A 16081-nucleotide genomic window follows, 5' to 3' on the forward strand; every position below is an offset into this window, starting at 1 on the left:
AGTACTTGTGATAACAATGTCAGATGACTCAGCCTCAGGCCTGGCTGGGAAAGCATAACATCGGGGCTGGGTCCCACCACCCTGAACTACGTCATTGGGACAACCTCTAACTGGTTGGTCTCCACCTCTAACGGCCTGACCTCCACCTCTAACAGTCTGGCCTCTACCTCTGCTTGCTTGACCCCTACCTCTGGCTGACTGAGCAGGTGGTGCAGCAACTGGTTCTGGAAACATGGCACGAGAACTCTGATGCTGTGAGCTGCCCGTTGCTCAAGGGAAAAATCTAGCAATGTGCCTCTGATCACCACAAGTATATCATAACCTTGGCTGCTATGTCTGCTGACCCTGAAACTGACCTTGTCGACCCGAATAACCACCCTGATAACTCTGGAGTGGAGGTGCACTAATAAGAGCTAGTGGTGCACTGTAGGCTAGCTGGTCGGAAAAATGCATCTGAGGGCCACAACCACCTGAGGCACCATGGGATGCCTGGAGCGCTGAATGAAATGGCCTGGGGGGGATGGCCTCTACCAAAAGTACTCCTGCCTCTAGATGAGGCACCACTGAACTCACTGGAATGATAAGGTCTCTTGTCAAACCCCTGACCTTCCTGAGTAAGAACCATTTCGACTCGTCTGGTGACATTAGCGGCCTGAAAAGAAATCTCACTCCCAGTCTCCTTAGCCATCTACAATCGAATAGGCTTAGCAAGTCAATCAATAAACCTCCTCACCTGCTCTCTCTCAGTGGGAAGTAGAAGAATGGCATGATGGGCCAAATCCACAAAATAGGTCTCATACTGAGTAACAGTCATACTGCTTTGCTGGAGACGCTCAAACTGACGGCGACGCTCCTCTCTCAATGTGATAGGCAGAAACTTCTCTATGAAGAGCTGAGAGAACTGGTCCCAAGTAAGAGAAGGCGACCCAGCTGATCTGGTCAACAAGTAATCTCTCCACCATTTCTTGGCGGAACCAGTCATCTAAAATGCAGCAAAATCGACCCCATTGGTCTCCACTATACCCATGTTCCGTAGAACCTCATGACAACTATCAAGATACTCTTGGGGATCCTCTGAAGGGGCAGCACTGAAGTGAACATAAAAGAGCTTGGTAAACCTGTCCAATCTCCATAAAGCCTCAGAAGACATAGCTGGCCCATCTCCGACCTGTGCCGCAATAACTGGCTGAACTAATCCGACTGGCTGAGCTGCTGGAGCCTGATACTGGGGAGCTATCTGCTCCAGAGCGAGAGTGGTGGGAGTTTGGGCTCGTCCTCCAGCCTGAGAGACTGCTGGTTCCATGGGAAATGTGCTATTCTGGACCACACTCTCCATAAGTACTGGGGTAGCAATGAACCCCTCCGGAACCTAAGCTGGTCCGGCAGGAATAGTCTGGGCTGGAACCTCCTCGTCAAGCTCTACCTGAGGCTCCACTGCTGGGGATGCTGCTTGGGCTCTAGGCTGAGCCCTGCCCCTGCCTCAGCCTCTGGTACAGCCTCGGCCTTGACCTCTGCCCCGCGTAGGAGCTGCCACTGGAGGCTCTGGCTGCTGCTCAGCTAAGGAAGCAGTACGTGTTCTCGCCATCTGTGAGAGAATATAAGTAGAAGAGTTCAATCAGTATTGAGAAAGCAAAATTGCACGACGGAGAAGAATAGAAGTGAAACTTGTTCCTAAACTTCATAGCCTCTGGAAGATAAGCACAGACGTCTTCGTACCGATCCTCCAGACTCTACTAAGCTTTCGTGAATCATGAGACCTAGGCAACCTAGTGCTTTGATACCAACTATCATGACCCAAAATTTCCCACCGACGGGACCGTGATGGCGTCTAACATTTCACTTGCCAGGTAAGACAACGTTAGAGAATCATTAAACCAATTCCTTATTTCCATTAAGTAAATAACAATAATTAACTAAGATGAAATATAATAAGTGCGAAATATCATAAAACTAAATTAATTACTACCACCTGGATATGGAGTCACAATTCACGAGCATTCTAGAATTTACTATAAGAAATAGTCTGAAAGAAATACAACTGTCTGAATGAAAGAAATAGTAGAACATAAAAGATAAATGGGGACTTCAAGGTCTGTGAACGTCGACAGATCTACCTTGAGTCTTCGAACAGCGGACCAATAGCAAAATCTCGATCAACCCGAGCCGGTATCAAAATCTGCACAGAAAGTGCAGATTGCAGTATCAGTACAACCGACCCCATGTATTGGTAAGTGTCGAGCTTAACCTCGACGATGTAGTTACGAGGCTAAGGCAAGGCACCTACAAATCAACCTGTACAATTTAACAGTGTATATACGAAAAACAGAGATGGAGAACTAAACAGGAAATGTCGGGAGGGGAACATACTGAGGGGAATACAAGATAAAGAACTACAACAGAATTATCATCAGAGCAGTCAATATACCATGAATCAATAGGAATAGTGAATACAGTAAGGAAAAATGCACAGCATCACCCTTCATGCTTTTACTCTCAATCTCACCATAAAATTAATAGAACCGGCACGGCATCACCCTTAGTGTATTAACTCTCACAATATGGCACGGAATCACCCTTCGTGCATTAACACTCACAATATGGCACGACATCACCCTTCGTGCATTAACATCATACGGACCTGCTCGCGCGACCAAATCGCCAAAATAACACCTAGAACTACGAATTTAGCACCAAATCAAATGAAATTCTCAAGAACACTTTAAAATTTTTATTTTCTCAACTAGAACCAAAATACGGACCCGGTACTAATAATGCCAAACATCAATCAATTCTTAAAAACAATTAATTTTCAGACTTTTTATTTTCATCAAAAATTCATAACTTGAGCTAGGGACCTTTGAATTCGATTCCGGGCATATGCCCAGGTCCCATAATTCGATACGGACCTATCGGGGCCGTCAAAATATAGATCCAAGCCCGTTTACCAAAAATATTGACCAAAGTCAACTAAAATCAACTTTTAAGGCAAAAATTCTTATTTTAATTAGTTTTTAACATAAAAGCATTCCGGAAATTTGCCCGGACTGGGCATGCAAATCGAGGAGGGTAAAAATGAGATTTTTAAGGCTTAAGAGCACATATTCAAGTTCTAAAAGATAAGATGACCTTTTCGGTCATCACACAAATGGTCTTCAACGACTATATATAGAAATAGGGTCTGGTTAAAAAAATTAGAGAAATGAAGCCCCGATTCAAATCTGCAGTCACATATGTGACCGCATAACGCTTCTGCGGTCTGATGAATGGACCGAATAATGGCCCTCTGGAACTGGGCATTTCTGCATCACTCTGTGACCGGTCTGCAGTTGCATAATGCACCGCAGAACTTCCCTCCGGAAAGTTTTATATTTGATCTGCGTTGGATTGTGTGGCCTGCAAAATGATTATGCGACCGCATAATAGACCGTATAATGGTCCTAAAATTAGCTCAAGTTTCTGCTTCATTCCACGCCAGATCCGCAGTCTGCAGATCAGTTCTGTGATCGTAGAATGGACCACAGAAATGCGCTGCACTGCTAAAATTTTTCTTCAACTCCCCAATGCACTATTCAACCCAAAAACTCTATACCACGGCGAGTTTGTGGGCCGCAAAGAATCTCTACAATCATCAACGCATAAGTCTACCTTGGCACCATGAAACCCCGGGTTTTAGGTAAACGTTTACGGGGTCTTACATATAATTTGCATTATTCTATTCATCTGGGTGCCACGAAGATGTACTAGGACTTGAGGCAGCACCATAGGTGGCGGAGGATGAAGAATGATATTGTTGAGTATGTTACTAGGTGTTTGAACTGTCTGTAGGTGAAGTACGAGCATTAGAGACCGGGTGGTTTGTTTCAGAGGTTAGATATTCTGAAGTGGAAGTGGGAGCGTATCACTATGGATTTTGTAGTTAGGCTTCCATGAACCTTGAGGAAAGTTGATGCGGTATGGGTTATTATGGACAGACTGACCAAGTCTGCACACTTCATTCCCATCATGACTACCTACTCTTCAGAGCAGTTGACTCAGATTTATCTTCTTGAGATTTTTTGCCTTCATGGTCTGCCCGTGTCTATTATCACGGATTAAGGCACTTAGTTCACAATGCATTTTTGGAGAGCAGTGCAGTATGTGTTGGGCACACAAGTCGAGTTAAGTATGGCATTTCATCACTATAAGGATGGACAATCCGAGCGTATTAATGAGATATTAGAGGACATATTGCTAGCATGTGTCATTGATTTCACGGGATCATAGGATCAGCTTATACCATTAGCAGAGTTCCCCTACAACAACACTTATCAGTCGAGTATCCGGTTGGTTGGTTTGATCCTGGAGAGGCTAGGTTGTTGGGCACTGATTTGGACCGTGATTCTTTTGAGAAGGTAAAGTTGATTTAGGAGCGGCTTCGTACAATGCAGTCCAAGAAGAAGAGTTATGCTAATAGGAAGGCTCTTGATGTGGCATATATGGTGGGTGAGATGGTACTACTTAGAGTTTCACCTATGAATGGTGTGATGAGGTTCGGGAAGAAGAGCAAGTTGAACCATCGGTATATTGGTCCTTTTGAGGTACTAGAGAGAGTGGGAGAGGTGGCCTATAGACTTTCCTTGCCACTTAGTTTATCAAAAGTTCACCTAGTGTTTCATGTTTCATTGATCCGGAAGTATTATGAGGATTTGTCACATATATGAGACTTCAGCTCGGTGCATCTGGATAAGGATTTCACTTACGATATGGAGTCGGTGGTCATTTTGGACCGGTAAGTTCGAAAGTTGAGATCAAAGAATATAACATCGATAAAGGTCCATTGGAGAGTTCAGCCGGTCGAGGAGGCTTCATGGGAGACCCCAGGTATGATTCTAAACCCGTTCAAGGACGATTATTGTTTAAGAGGGGAGAATGTAACGACTCAGCCGGTCGTTTTGAGTATCTTAGCCTTGTTTCCCCTATTTGATTCTTTACATATTTGCATTTGAGTCTGCGCGACTTTTGGGGTTGTTTAGTTTGGCTTTGGGGAAATTTTAGATTGAATTGGGATACTTAATCTCAAGGTTGGGTGCTTAAGTTGTAAGAAATGACCGGAGTTTGACTTTTATGTAGAAAACTTCGTAATTGAGTTTTGATAGTTCCAATAGGTTCATATAGTGATTTTGGACTTAGGCGTATGTCCGGATTTGGATTTAGAGTCCCGTAGGTTAGTTTAGTTCTCTTTGCCGAAAGTTGGAAAGTTGAAGGTTTGGAAAGTTTATAGGTTTGACTAGGAGTTGACTTTGGTGATATTGGGTTCGGATTGTGGTTCTGGGAGTTAGAATAGGTCTGTTGTGTCATTTGAGACTTGTGTGCAAAATTTAAGGTCAATCCGAGTTGATTTGATGTGGTTCAGCATGAGTTTTGGAAGCTGAAGTTCATTAGTTTGCTAAGGCTTGAATTGAGGTGTGATTCATGGTTTTGATATTGTTTTGTGTGATTTAAGGCCTCGAGTAGGTCTGTGTTATGTTTTGGGATTGGTTGGTGTGATTGGACGGAGTCCAGGGGGCCTCGGCTGTGTTTCGGATGAGTTCCAGATTATTTTGGATGACGTTGGCATGGATGAAGGTTTCTATGTTCTGGTGCTTTCGCACATGCGATGGATGGGCCGCAAGTGGAAGGCGGCAGGCGGCTTGGTGGTTGTAGATGCAGTGTGTGGGTGGGGAAGGTTGAGTCCGCAGGTGTGGAAAAAGAAGCGGATTTGGGCTGGACGAGCAGGGACCGCAGATGCAGTGATTCGTCCACAGAAGCGAAAGTGCAGATGCGCTTTAAGGTCCGCAGATGTAGGTGGTTGGGCACTTAGTGGACCTCGCAGATGCAAGGAAAGGACCGCAGAAGTGGCATCGCAGGTGCGACATTTTGGCCTGCAGATGCGGATTAGCTGGGCAGATCTAGAATTTCACTACAATTGAAGGGGTAAGTAATCTTTACTTGATGTTCGTGTTGGATATTTATGTACCCTTAAAAGAGGATAACAATTAAATTTGTAAGTGGTTTTAAGGATTTGTAATTTCACTTCGCACAAACTGAGAAATATGAAAATTGAAGTTAGAAATTAACTGTAAAACAAAGTAAACTGATATATCACACAGTTTTGGCCCTTGATCTAGGTTGCCCTCGCACCAACTAAGTATATTATTGAAGAGTGAGAACTGAACTACTGAATAACAGAGCTTAAGAGAGAAAACATAATATATTGCTTTGTTATGCGTGAATCTGTCCTTACAAAATGATTGGAACCCCATTTATACAGTAGAGGAGTCCTACATATGGTACAATTCTAAATATAGAAGGAAATCTCCTGATTGGCTAATCAACCGGTCTTGACTTGATACATGCCGAGATCTCCGCCATAATCCTCGCCCGGTCACGGATTCCTCGGCTTCCTGTTATTCAACTTAGCAGGCTTCCTTCGATCTCGCTAGATCTCTATCCTTCTCAGTCTCGACCTTAGCTTGTCTCGATCTCGATCGATCCCTGAATCACGAGCTAGGCAATATTTATTCATGTAACGATCCAATATAACTTGGGATTGAACCTCGGACTGCCACCCCGGCCTCGATTAACCATACAAAATCGGGCAAGCCTGATTTTGACCGTATACAGATAGTCCCCTCATTTTTTGGAGAATAATGACAAGAAACGATTTGAGCCTTCGATCATGATGTAATCGTGATGACATAAGCAGCAGAGTGACCTAAATGTCTCGTCGGTACAATTTCCCAGGTATTTAATGCACGTCAGTCGACAGTCGGCCACTACCAGTTTTGAACCGTCGTTGTGAAACCGATAAATATCCCCCTTCTTCATTATTTCAAACATTACTTTTAAATCTTTTTCATTCCAATCTCCATAGTTCTTTGCCTTCTTCAAAGCTCCCTATCTTCAGATCTTTGAGTTTCTTTGCTTGTTCTTCCTAAAATACCAAATACTTCAGTCTCCATTCTTCTTTGCCCACAAAAACTAAATATCCAAAACATCTAAAACTGTTCCGCAGAAAGAGGCTGCTTCCTCATCTCGGTCGGCGGCAAGAAACTAGTGGTGGAGCCACACCCTGAAGAACTTATTGCCGGGGGTATATATGCTCGATACCCAAAATCCTCCTCGACCAGGTGAAGAAAGATTGCAACTGGGAAACAAAGAGGTTGTGATACCAGCACCAGAAGAACCCATCACCACCCACGTGGAAGGGTTCCTGAGTGTTTACACTTATCCTTTCACACTGGGTCCCCTCGATCCGATCATCGTAGACTTCTACAAGAAATACCAGGTGACCCTCGGCCAAATTCACCCCTCTTTCTGAAGGATCGTGATACTGCTCCGTTTCTTCGTAAGCAAAATCGACGGGCTTCCCTTCAACCTTGACCAACTCATAAGATTATATAGCCCTTGACTCTATCGAGGTGGGCTGATAAAGCTTTAATGCCGGGCCACCAAGGCTCTTATCTCGAGTATAGATGAAGACAAATATCAAGGCTGGATGGGCTGGTTCATTCGGGTGAAGACCACGGACCTAATCCCGGCTGAGAGCATGCCATTTCCTGAGAAATGGAATATGAAACATAAGTATGATTCTGTCTATAATTTTTGTTCATTGTTTTTACTTCTTCATCCTTTCTTATTAGTATTTTTCTCGATGCAGCCGTTGCTTGGATGCCGGGTGCGGTTCCCCACCTCGAGAACTGGGTTAGGAGCCTGGTTTCGACGTCAACACACGCCGAGCGTGCATGGCGCGATTTGTCAAATGGTCGGTGGGAGGCTCGTACTCATGGTAAGCCTTTTTCCTGACTTACCGATTTGTCTATCGTTCAAACATCTTTTCAAATATGAATTTACTTACTTTCTCCTTTTGTAGGTCTCGTGAATGACGCGACTATGAGACTCATGTCCGGTGATGAATAAGTTTCATAACCTATCTCAACACCGGCGAAAGAGAATAAGAGGAAAAGGGACTCGAACTCCGAGGGTCAAAAACCAAGAAGAGAATAGCCCGTAAATCGAAGGGGAACACAATCCCACTGACTATGGAGTCAGTCCAAAAGTTAAGGAAAAAAGAAGAAGAAGATTGGAAATGCACTTCAACCCAAATTTATGGAATTCTCCCAAAATGCTAACTTCCACAATAGGTGCCGAAACGCTACCGGGGTATCCAAAACCCGATCCAAACATACGCCCAAGTCCGAAATCATCATACGAACATGCTGGAACCTTTAAATCCCGATTCCGAGGCCATTTACTCTAAAATCCAATCTTAGTCAATTCGTCCAACTTAAAGCTTTCAAAAGGAGAATTTTCTTTCCAATTCAACTCCGAACTTCCCGAAATTCAATCTCGACCATGCGTACAAGTCATAATACCTTAAGTGAAGCTTCTCATGGCCTCAAACCGCCGAACGACACGCTAGAGCTCAAAATGACCGGTCGGGTCATCACATTCTCTCCCACTTAAACATACGTTCGTCCTCGAACGTGCTAAGAACTACTCTGGAGTTGTCTGAAATCACTGCTTAACACCTCGTGCACCTACCCATGCTACCACAACTCACTTGAGCACACTAGCTCGAGTAAATCTAAAGATTCCCATTTTGCTTAGTTAAATTATCCATAGAGCCAAATTCCGACATCCGGAATCTTCTGCCAGGTCTGTTTCCAAAGTATGATCACCGTATCAATCACCACATGATGTACCAAAACATGACTTCATACCTTTGCTGAATTCACACCATGCACCGCATAATTCACATGACCATAATAACACCCTATGATAATAATAGCCGAAATTCCACGAACCTGATGTCCACAACACACCTCATGCCACACACATGTCCTGCTCCAACTCTTGTAATGCTGCCGCATTGGAAAAGATGCGTAGAAAATTACAACCAACTGCCGAGTCAACCATTCATTGAGTTTCTCCCCTTGACAAGAACCATTACCTTATTCTGGACTGAGTACCGGTACTTACTCTTTAACTATGCCTCATACCGATCTGATCACACTGACCCGAGGTCCAATAATCCTGTCTCTCCCAGTATAAGCTGCCCCGGCAATAAGCCACCTCAGACTCTGTCAAAAATCTCATATGATGCCACAATGTCCAACAACTACAAACTTGAATGTGATACATAAGGAAAACGAACTCTGGAAAGAACTACTCAACCCACGTAACTAATTAAACAACCGAAAAGGCGTTATGAACCTTCCCCAGAAAATGAGAAACAAAACACACAAGAATAGATATAGGGAACTATACTCAACATCACACTGTTGCGGCGCGCAACCCGATTCAAACATAAAATCTATATAAGGAGATACTTACTGAGCTAGAATGCTCATTATTACAAAATACCCGAATATCGGCCACAAGCACGCTAACATCCAACATCCGAATACTACTCCATAAGAAGTGCTATGCTGAAATGAACACATCCGGCCTAACATAAAGCCCATATTCATATTTAAATTCATCCACAGACCTCAAGCCGATTCTGATCGCACCATACTAGGCTAATAACCTTTCAAGGATCCATAATAACCCCTTTTCCCATAACACACAAGAACAACCATCATATCCAGAACAAACCTCCACAGTCCAAAACCAAATGAACCGAGCGCCCTCCAGGCATAAATTCTCACATGAACAATAGTACCGCAATCTCCATGCTCGGTTCTAATCTTCGATCAATCAAGTGAGTACATGTCACACTTATTCAATCATCCAGTGGGATGTGCTTCCACGACCTTCCGCACCAGATAACAAGTCTGCACATCCATACCACCGGCCGCACAAATGTTGTAAAGCAAATCAAAAATCCGAAATCACTACTCAAAGCCTCTTACATAGGACACCGATCTTAGGTGACGCTAAAGACAATACAAGCTTACTCTAACCATATGAATCCTTTCCCGCTCATCCGAGCTCTTTGATATTCTTGTCGACACCAATTTGCAACCTTGTTACTTAACTTTCAAATTCCGTGCCGCTCACCGCATGTATCTTACCAATACACGAGAACCCAAAATTTTTATCATAACTCCTAAACCTCTAATATGATACATATTCCACTTTGTAGAACCTTTCACTTTAGTCATTTTAGGAGAATCATTGCAACACATGACTGAATTCTCATAACCATAGAACACACAAATCCTCAAATAGTGGTCTAGCCACCATTACTCTCTCGGAACCTACCCACACATAAGAGGCTATAATACCCGAATACATCCAAATACAATCAATTACGGCGGACGTCAAGCCTCGCGCGTGCCACCCCAAATCACATGTATAATTTAATATGCTGGAGGAATTGATCACTCCCACCATTATGCCAATTCAACCATGGCTAACCGATCTGACTTCCTCTAACCTACCCTGGACTTACCTTAGGAATAATAATAGCTCCATTCAAAACATGGCGAACTCAATCCGCACTCATCCTGAGTGATCCTATTTCACAAGACCACATTGTCTCAAAACCCACGAACCATTTCATACCCTCCTTGTGTGCATAATCGCGTCTTCCACTGATATACCCATTCTGATGATTCTTCTATAAATCCAAAGTTACATGTTCCCCTTCCTCTCATGATACCCCGTAGACCAAAGATAACATGGAACAATCCAAGATCCTTTATCATAATCCGCTGCAACAGCTCGATATTCAACTACACTATGGACTCAAAATCCTTAGGCACCACACCTTAACTTTTGAATCCACTAGGACCGTTATTGAGAGTCACCCACTCTGACTTGGTCCCGGACATAATTGAACTCCAAGGCTCAACTAGCACATGAACGCCCTCTCAAAGAAGCACCCGGCTAAATTATTTTCCTTATACACCGCTTCCACACGAAGCCTAGACTCTGAGTCTTTCCCAAACCTGAACACGAATCAATAAGGCCAAATATAGCACACATTCCTCAAATCCTTTGCTCAAATTACTACCGATGTTCTCTTCCCTTAGTCATAGCGATCCATCAATACACTAATAACCAAAACCTGCACTAGTTGACAATTACACAATCCAATCATAGACGGTGGGGCTCTCCCACTTAGCCTGAAGCTACCATTGCATAACCCTGGAATTCACCTTGATTCCTTATCTCCTATTGGCATGATCTTGCATAATCAACCCGCCAAATTCCTCGAACTCCATCCATTAACCTTTAATGAACACTCCGAACCACTAGCCACATTTACATATTCAATCTCTTACCGGGTAGCCAGTAGAATTCTTCACAGAAACTTCGTCAACACCACGCGACCGCTAAGCTGCTCACAGGAGATAACCCACCTATGGAAATTACATGCTGACATATTCCAACGTCGCTGCACTGGTATAATTATTACAAAATTAGTAGATCATCCTGAGTCCGAGATCATTCACCATCTGATCAGTTAACAGTAATCCGAGCCGATGACTTTGAAATATATTGGAAAAGTATAGATGCTCAATGGTTACACTCCAACAATATTATTAATAGAAAATGGTAAGTAGATACATATTCCTTAAAAAAGAAAATTATAAGGCCATCAAAATCACCCTGGAGCTGTGCAGCTTTCTATGTTAACAAAAGTGCAGAAAACGAAAGAGGAGCTCCCAGACTTGTTATCAATTATAAACCATTAAACAAGGTTCTACAATGGATTAGGTACCCGATACCTAATAAAAGAGACTTATTAAAAAGAACTTATAAAGCTAATATCTATATCAAATATGACATGAAGTTAGGATTCTAGCAAATTCAAATTAGCGAAAAAGATAAATATAAAACTGCCTTCAATGTCCCCTTTGGACAATATGAATAGAATGTTATGACTTTCGGGTTAAAAAATGCCCCATCAAAATTCTAAAACATTATGAATAATATATTTAACCCATACAGTAATATGTCAATTGTTTGCATTGATGACGTTTTAATATTTTCTGAGGATATAGATTTGCACTTTAAACATTTCAATACGTTCTTTAAAATTGTAGCTATTTCTCTTGTATTAACTTTGCTATTCATATTCTTAGTTTTAATATTAAGAGTTAAGGTATCCAAAGCATTCTGGTCATTTATATCAACTGAAAAGTTTGGATAACAATTAAAGTATACCGAGCCTTGGGCTAGGTTACTTTGCAGAACTCCTAATAATGAATCATCAAAGTTCAATAGTCTGTCTTCTCTTAATAAGAGACAAAGAGGGGTATCTAAACCTAATCTATATAAAGGTTTGACTGCCACTTGTACTAATCCAATGTGAAGAAAATTAAATTTCTTTCTATATTGTTGAATATTTTGTGTTGCTAATAACTTAATTTTTTCTATCGAGTTATTAATGGCAACAATGGATTCGCAAGTTTAAATGTTATAGTTTTTTATAAAATTAAACTTACCAGTATGATAAATTGTACTGTAGGATTCTCTTGGAATACTCCAATTTTGTAAATCATTTTCAATTTTGGCGATATTGGTTATCGCCAGAGATTGGTTTATGTTATTAAGAATATTATTCTTATCATAATTATTCATTTTAAAACTGGGATGTACACCTGTTAATATTATTTTTATTAATTTTTATATATCTAATGAAATCTATCTTAAGTTTGGTATATCTATCGAGGGTTCGATGTTTATACTTAATTGTCTCTAATACCTCTTCTAGAGATATTCTTGGGTTATTAACCTTTTTATAGAAATTAAACAGATTTCTATGAAAGAAAAGTTCTTCAGTTACTTCTTAATTGTATTTTTTTAGTTTTCTTTTGGTTTTTAAAAGAGACCATCATGTATTATTAGTCTTAACAGTTCTATAATGTTCCTAACTGTATAGTGTCTACTATTTATCTTCTTCTTCACTTACTGGTTTTTTTTTCTTAAGTTATCTTGGTTATGTTCTTAGTTCTAAGTTATATTGGGGGTTGGGGATTAAACGTGTTAACTGTGTCATGTTGTGTCCTGTCTCTGACGGCACTTCCTAACCTATGGACGATGGCAACTGACTGAAGTTTAATAAGGTTTAATCGACATCCTACAAGGATCCCTCACACTATGAACATAAAACAACAACCTCACACTAGAGAATAAGATCTGAAGTTTTAAAGAGGATGAACAGTAAACCTATGTAGAAATGATGTTCATAGTGTGAGGGATCCTTGTAGGATATCGATTAAACCTGGTTATTAACCTTTTTATTGAAATTAAACAGATGGGCATGGCATCTGTGTTTATTATGAAATTCTATTTGTATAAACCAGCCAGCAGAAGTGGATCTACCAACTGGGATATAAATGAAGAAATTATCCTATGAATACCATTTATAACTCAGATTAAACCATATCATGATAACTTAGATGCAATATGCACTACAATATTAGGAAAACAAATAAAATTTCCTTATCTTAATTCTATCTCCAATGAAGAAAGTGACTTCCTCAAATCAAAAACTATTTTTAAAATAAACTTACTTTCAAATCAGGCAAACTATTTAAAAACGATATAAAAGTTCACAAAATTCCGCATTCTGGAATTGAAACGAACTAATTGTTATGGAGACTTTGAAGAGATTTGTTGTTTAAGAATACCACCGTACCCTTCATCAGAATCGTCGGTTTCGACTATCATAAATGCTTCAGGGTTAGGAATACCTATACAAGGAAGTTTTTGAACAATAGATTTGACTCTTTTGACGGTGTCAGTTTGTTCTTGACTCCATAGGGTTGGATTCTTTTTGAGACCTCTGTAGAGTGGTTCACATATTTTCCTAATATCAAGAATGAAGTATGCCACATAATTTAGACTTCATAAGAATCTTTGTAATTGATTTTTATCTAGTGTGAATGGTGGCCAAAAAGAATAATAAGACTTTTGAGTTTTAGGTCGGTACATAAGTCAAGACTTGTTACGTTAATAAAACTGATTAAATCTCCGTAAGTAAGATTATCGTAAGGAATTTGGCCGTTGAATCTATCTTTGATTTTTGTTCTTACCTTTTCGGCAAATAATCTTGGTAGACCACTGGTAAATCTTTCTTTCCAGAAAGCACTACCGCAGTCTTCTCTAATCATTACTTTTACTATGAACATATCTTTATACCACCTAAAATCTGTTAATTTCGGGTAGTTAAGGTTGTTAAGAAGTTCTAAACTCTTATCTTGGAAAAAATTTGGTTCTCCAATAAAGTATTTAGCAATACAATAGATTAAAGTTGCAGAAGCATCTTCTCTAGCTTCTTGTTCTGCAACTTGAATTCCTGATTCAGTTTTTACTACAGTTGTGATTGTAGTGGCTCCTAAGATTTGATTTTTATTTTCTTCGTAAAGATAATTATCCCATCAATTTTTTAACATTCTAGTGAATCCTGAAATTATTAAAGTTGCAGCTATAACGACCCGGCCGGTCGTTTCGAGGGTTATAGCCCCATTCTCCCCATTTCTACTTCTTTTTGTATTATTCAACTATATTATATTATATTGGGTTAGTTGGTTTGGGACCGGAGTGGTTTCAGAGTGAATTGAGACACTTAGTCTCTTAAGTAGAAACTTAAGTTGGAAAAGTCAATCGAATGTTGACCTATGTGCAAATGATCTCAAATTTTCATTCTGATGGTCCTGTTAGCTCTGTTAGGTGATTTTGGACTTAGGAGTGCATCCGTAATGTGATTTGGAGGTCCGTGGTAGAATTAGGCTTGAATTGGCGAAATTGGAAATTTGGCGATTTCGGTCGGCAGTGGAAAATTTGATATCGGGGTTGGAATGGAATTTCGGAAGTTGGAGTAGGTTTGTAGTATCATTTTTTATATGTGTGCAAAATTTAAGGTCATTCGGACGTGGTTTGGTTGGTTTCGGCATCGGTTGCCAAATTTGGAAATTTAGAAGTTCTTAGGCTTGAATCCGAGGGTAATTTGATGATTTGATATTGTTTTGAGTGATTCGAACGTTCGACTAAGTTGGTATGTTGATATATGACTTGTTGGTATTTTTGGTTGAGGTCCCGAGGGCCTCAGGGTGATTCCGAGTAGTTAACGAATTTGTCGAAGTTGGAAAATGCAGCTGAAGCTGGTGCTACTGCTATTTTCGCACATGCAGAAGAAAGAGTCGCAGGTGCGAGGCCGCTGGTGCGTGTGGGGAGTTCGCAGGTGCGGGCAATACTGGGCTAGGCAGGTTGCGTAGGTACGAGTTAGAGGTCGTATCTGCGAGCCCGCAGGTGCGAAACCTGGGGCGCAGATGCAGAAAGGGGAATGCTGGGCAGGCTTCGCAGAAGCGAAGGAAATGCGCAGGTGCACTTTCGCAGGCGCGAGAATTTGCTACGCATATGCAGAAGTATGTGAGGCCAAGGCTAGAGCGCAGGCGCGAAGGATTTGGCCGCACCTGCGAGCCCGCATGTGCGAGGCCTGGAGCACAGGTGCTGAAGCTGGGGAATTAAGTGGAGTTCGCGGATGCGGCGCCTTGACCGCAGGTGTTGTCCCGCAGGCACAGAAAAAGAGCCCGCAGGTGCGAACAACCTGGACAGAAACCTTAAGTAGAACCCTTCGCGAATTTTGGGTCATTTCCACCATTTTCAAGTCGGTGTTTGGATCTTTTGGAGTAATATTTGAAGGGTGATTGAAGGGCTATCAGTGAGGTAAGTTGCTTGAGCCCTAATACTCGTATATATGGTGATTTTCCGTTGTTTAATCATTGTAATTAGTGAAAATAAGGGGTTAGGGCTTGGGATTTTTGGAGAAGTAATTTAAGGATTTGAAGGACCAAACGATGTCGGATTTTGATGAATTTGGTATGGTTAGACTCGTGAGTGAATGAGCTTTCTAGTTTTGTAAATTTTTTCGGATTTTGAGACGTGGGCCCAGGGGGCGGGTTTGAGCCAATTTCGGGTTTTGGTCTAATTTTGTAGCTTTTCTTATGGAATTTATTCCATTAGCGCGTATTGATGGTATTGTACTGAATGTGACTAGATTCGGAGCATTTGGAAGCCGAGTCTAGAGGCAAGAACATTGCGGGGTAGAGATTTGACCGGTTCGAGGCAAGTAACGATTGTAAATCTAGTCATGTGGGTATGA

Source organism: Nicotiana tomentosiformis, chromosome 10 (assembly GCF_000390325.3).
Source record: "Nicotiana tomentosiformis chromosome 10, ASM39032v3, whole genome shotgun sequence".
NCBI classification, from domain to species: domain Eukaryota; kingdom Viridiplantae; phylum Streptophyta; class Magnoliopsida; order Solanales; family Solanaceae; genus Nicotiana; species Nicotiana tomentosiformis.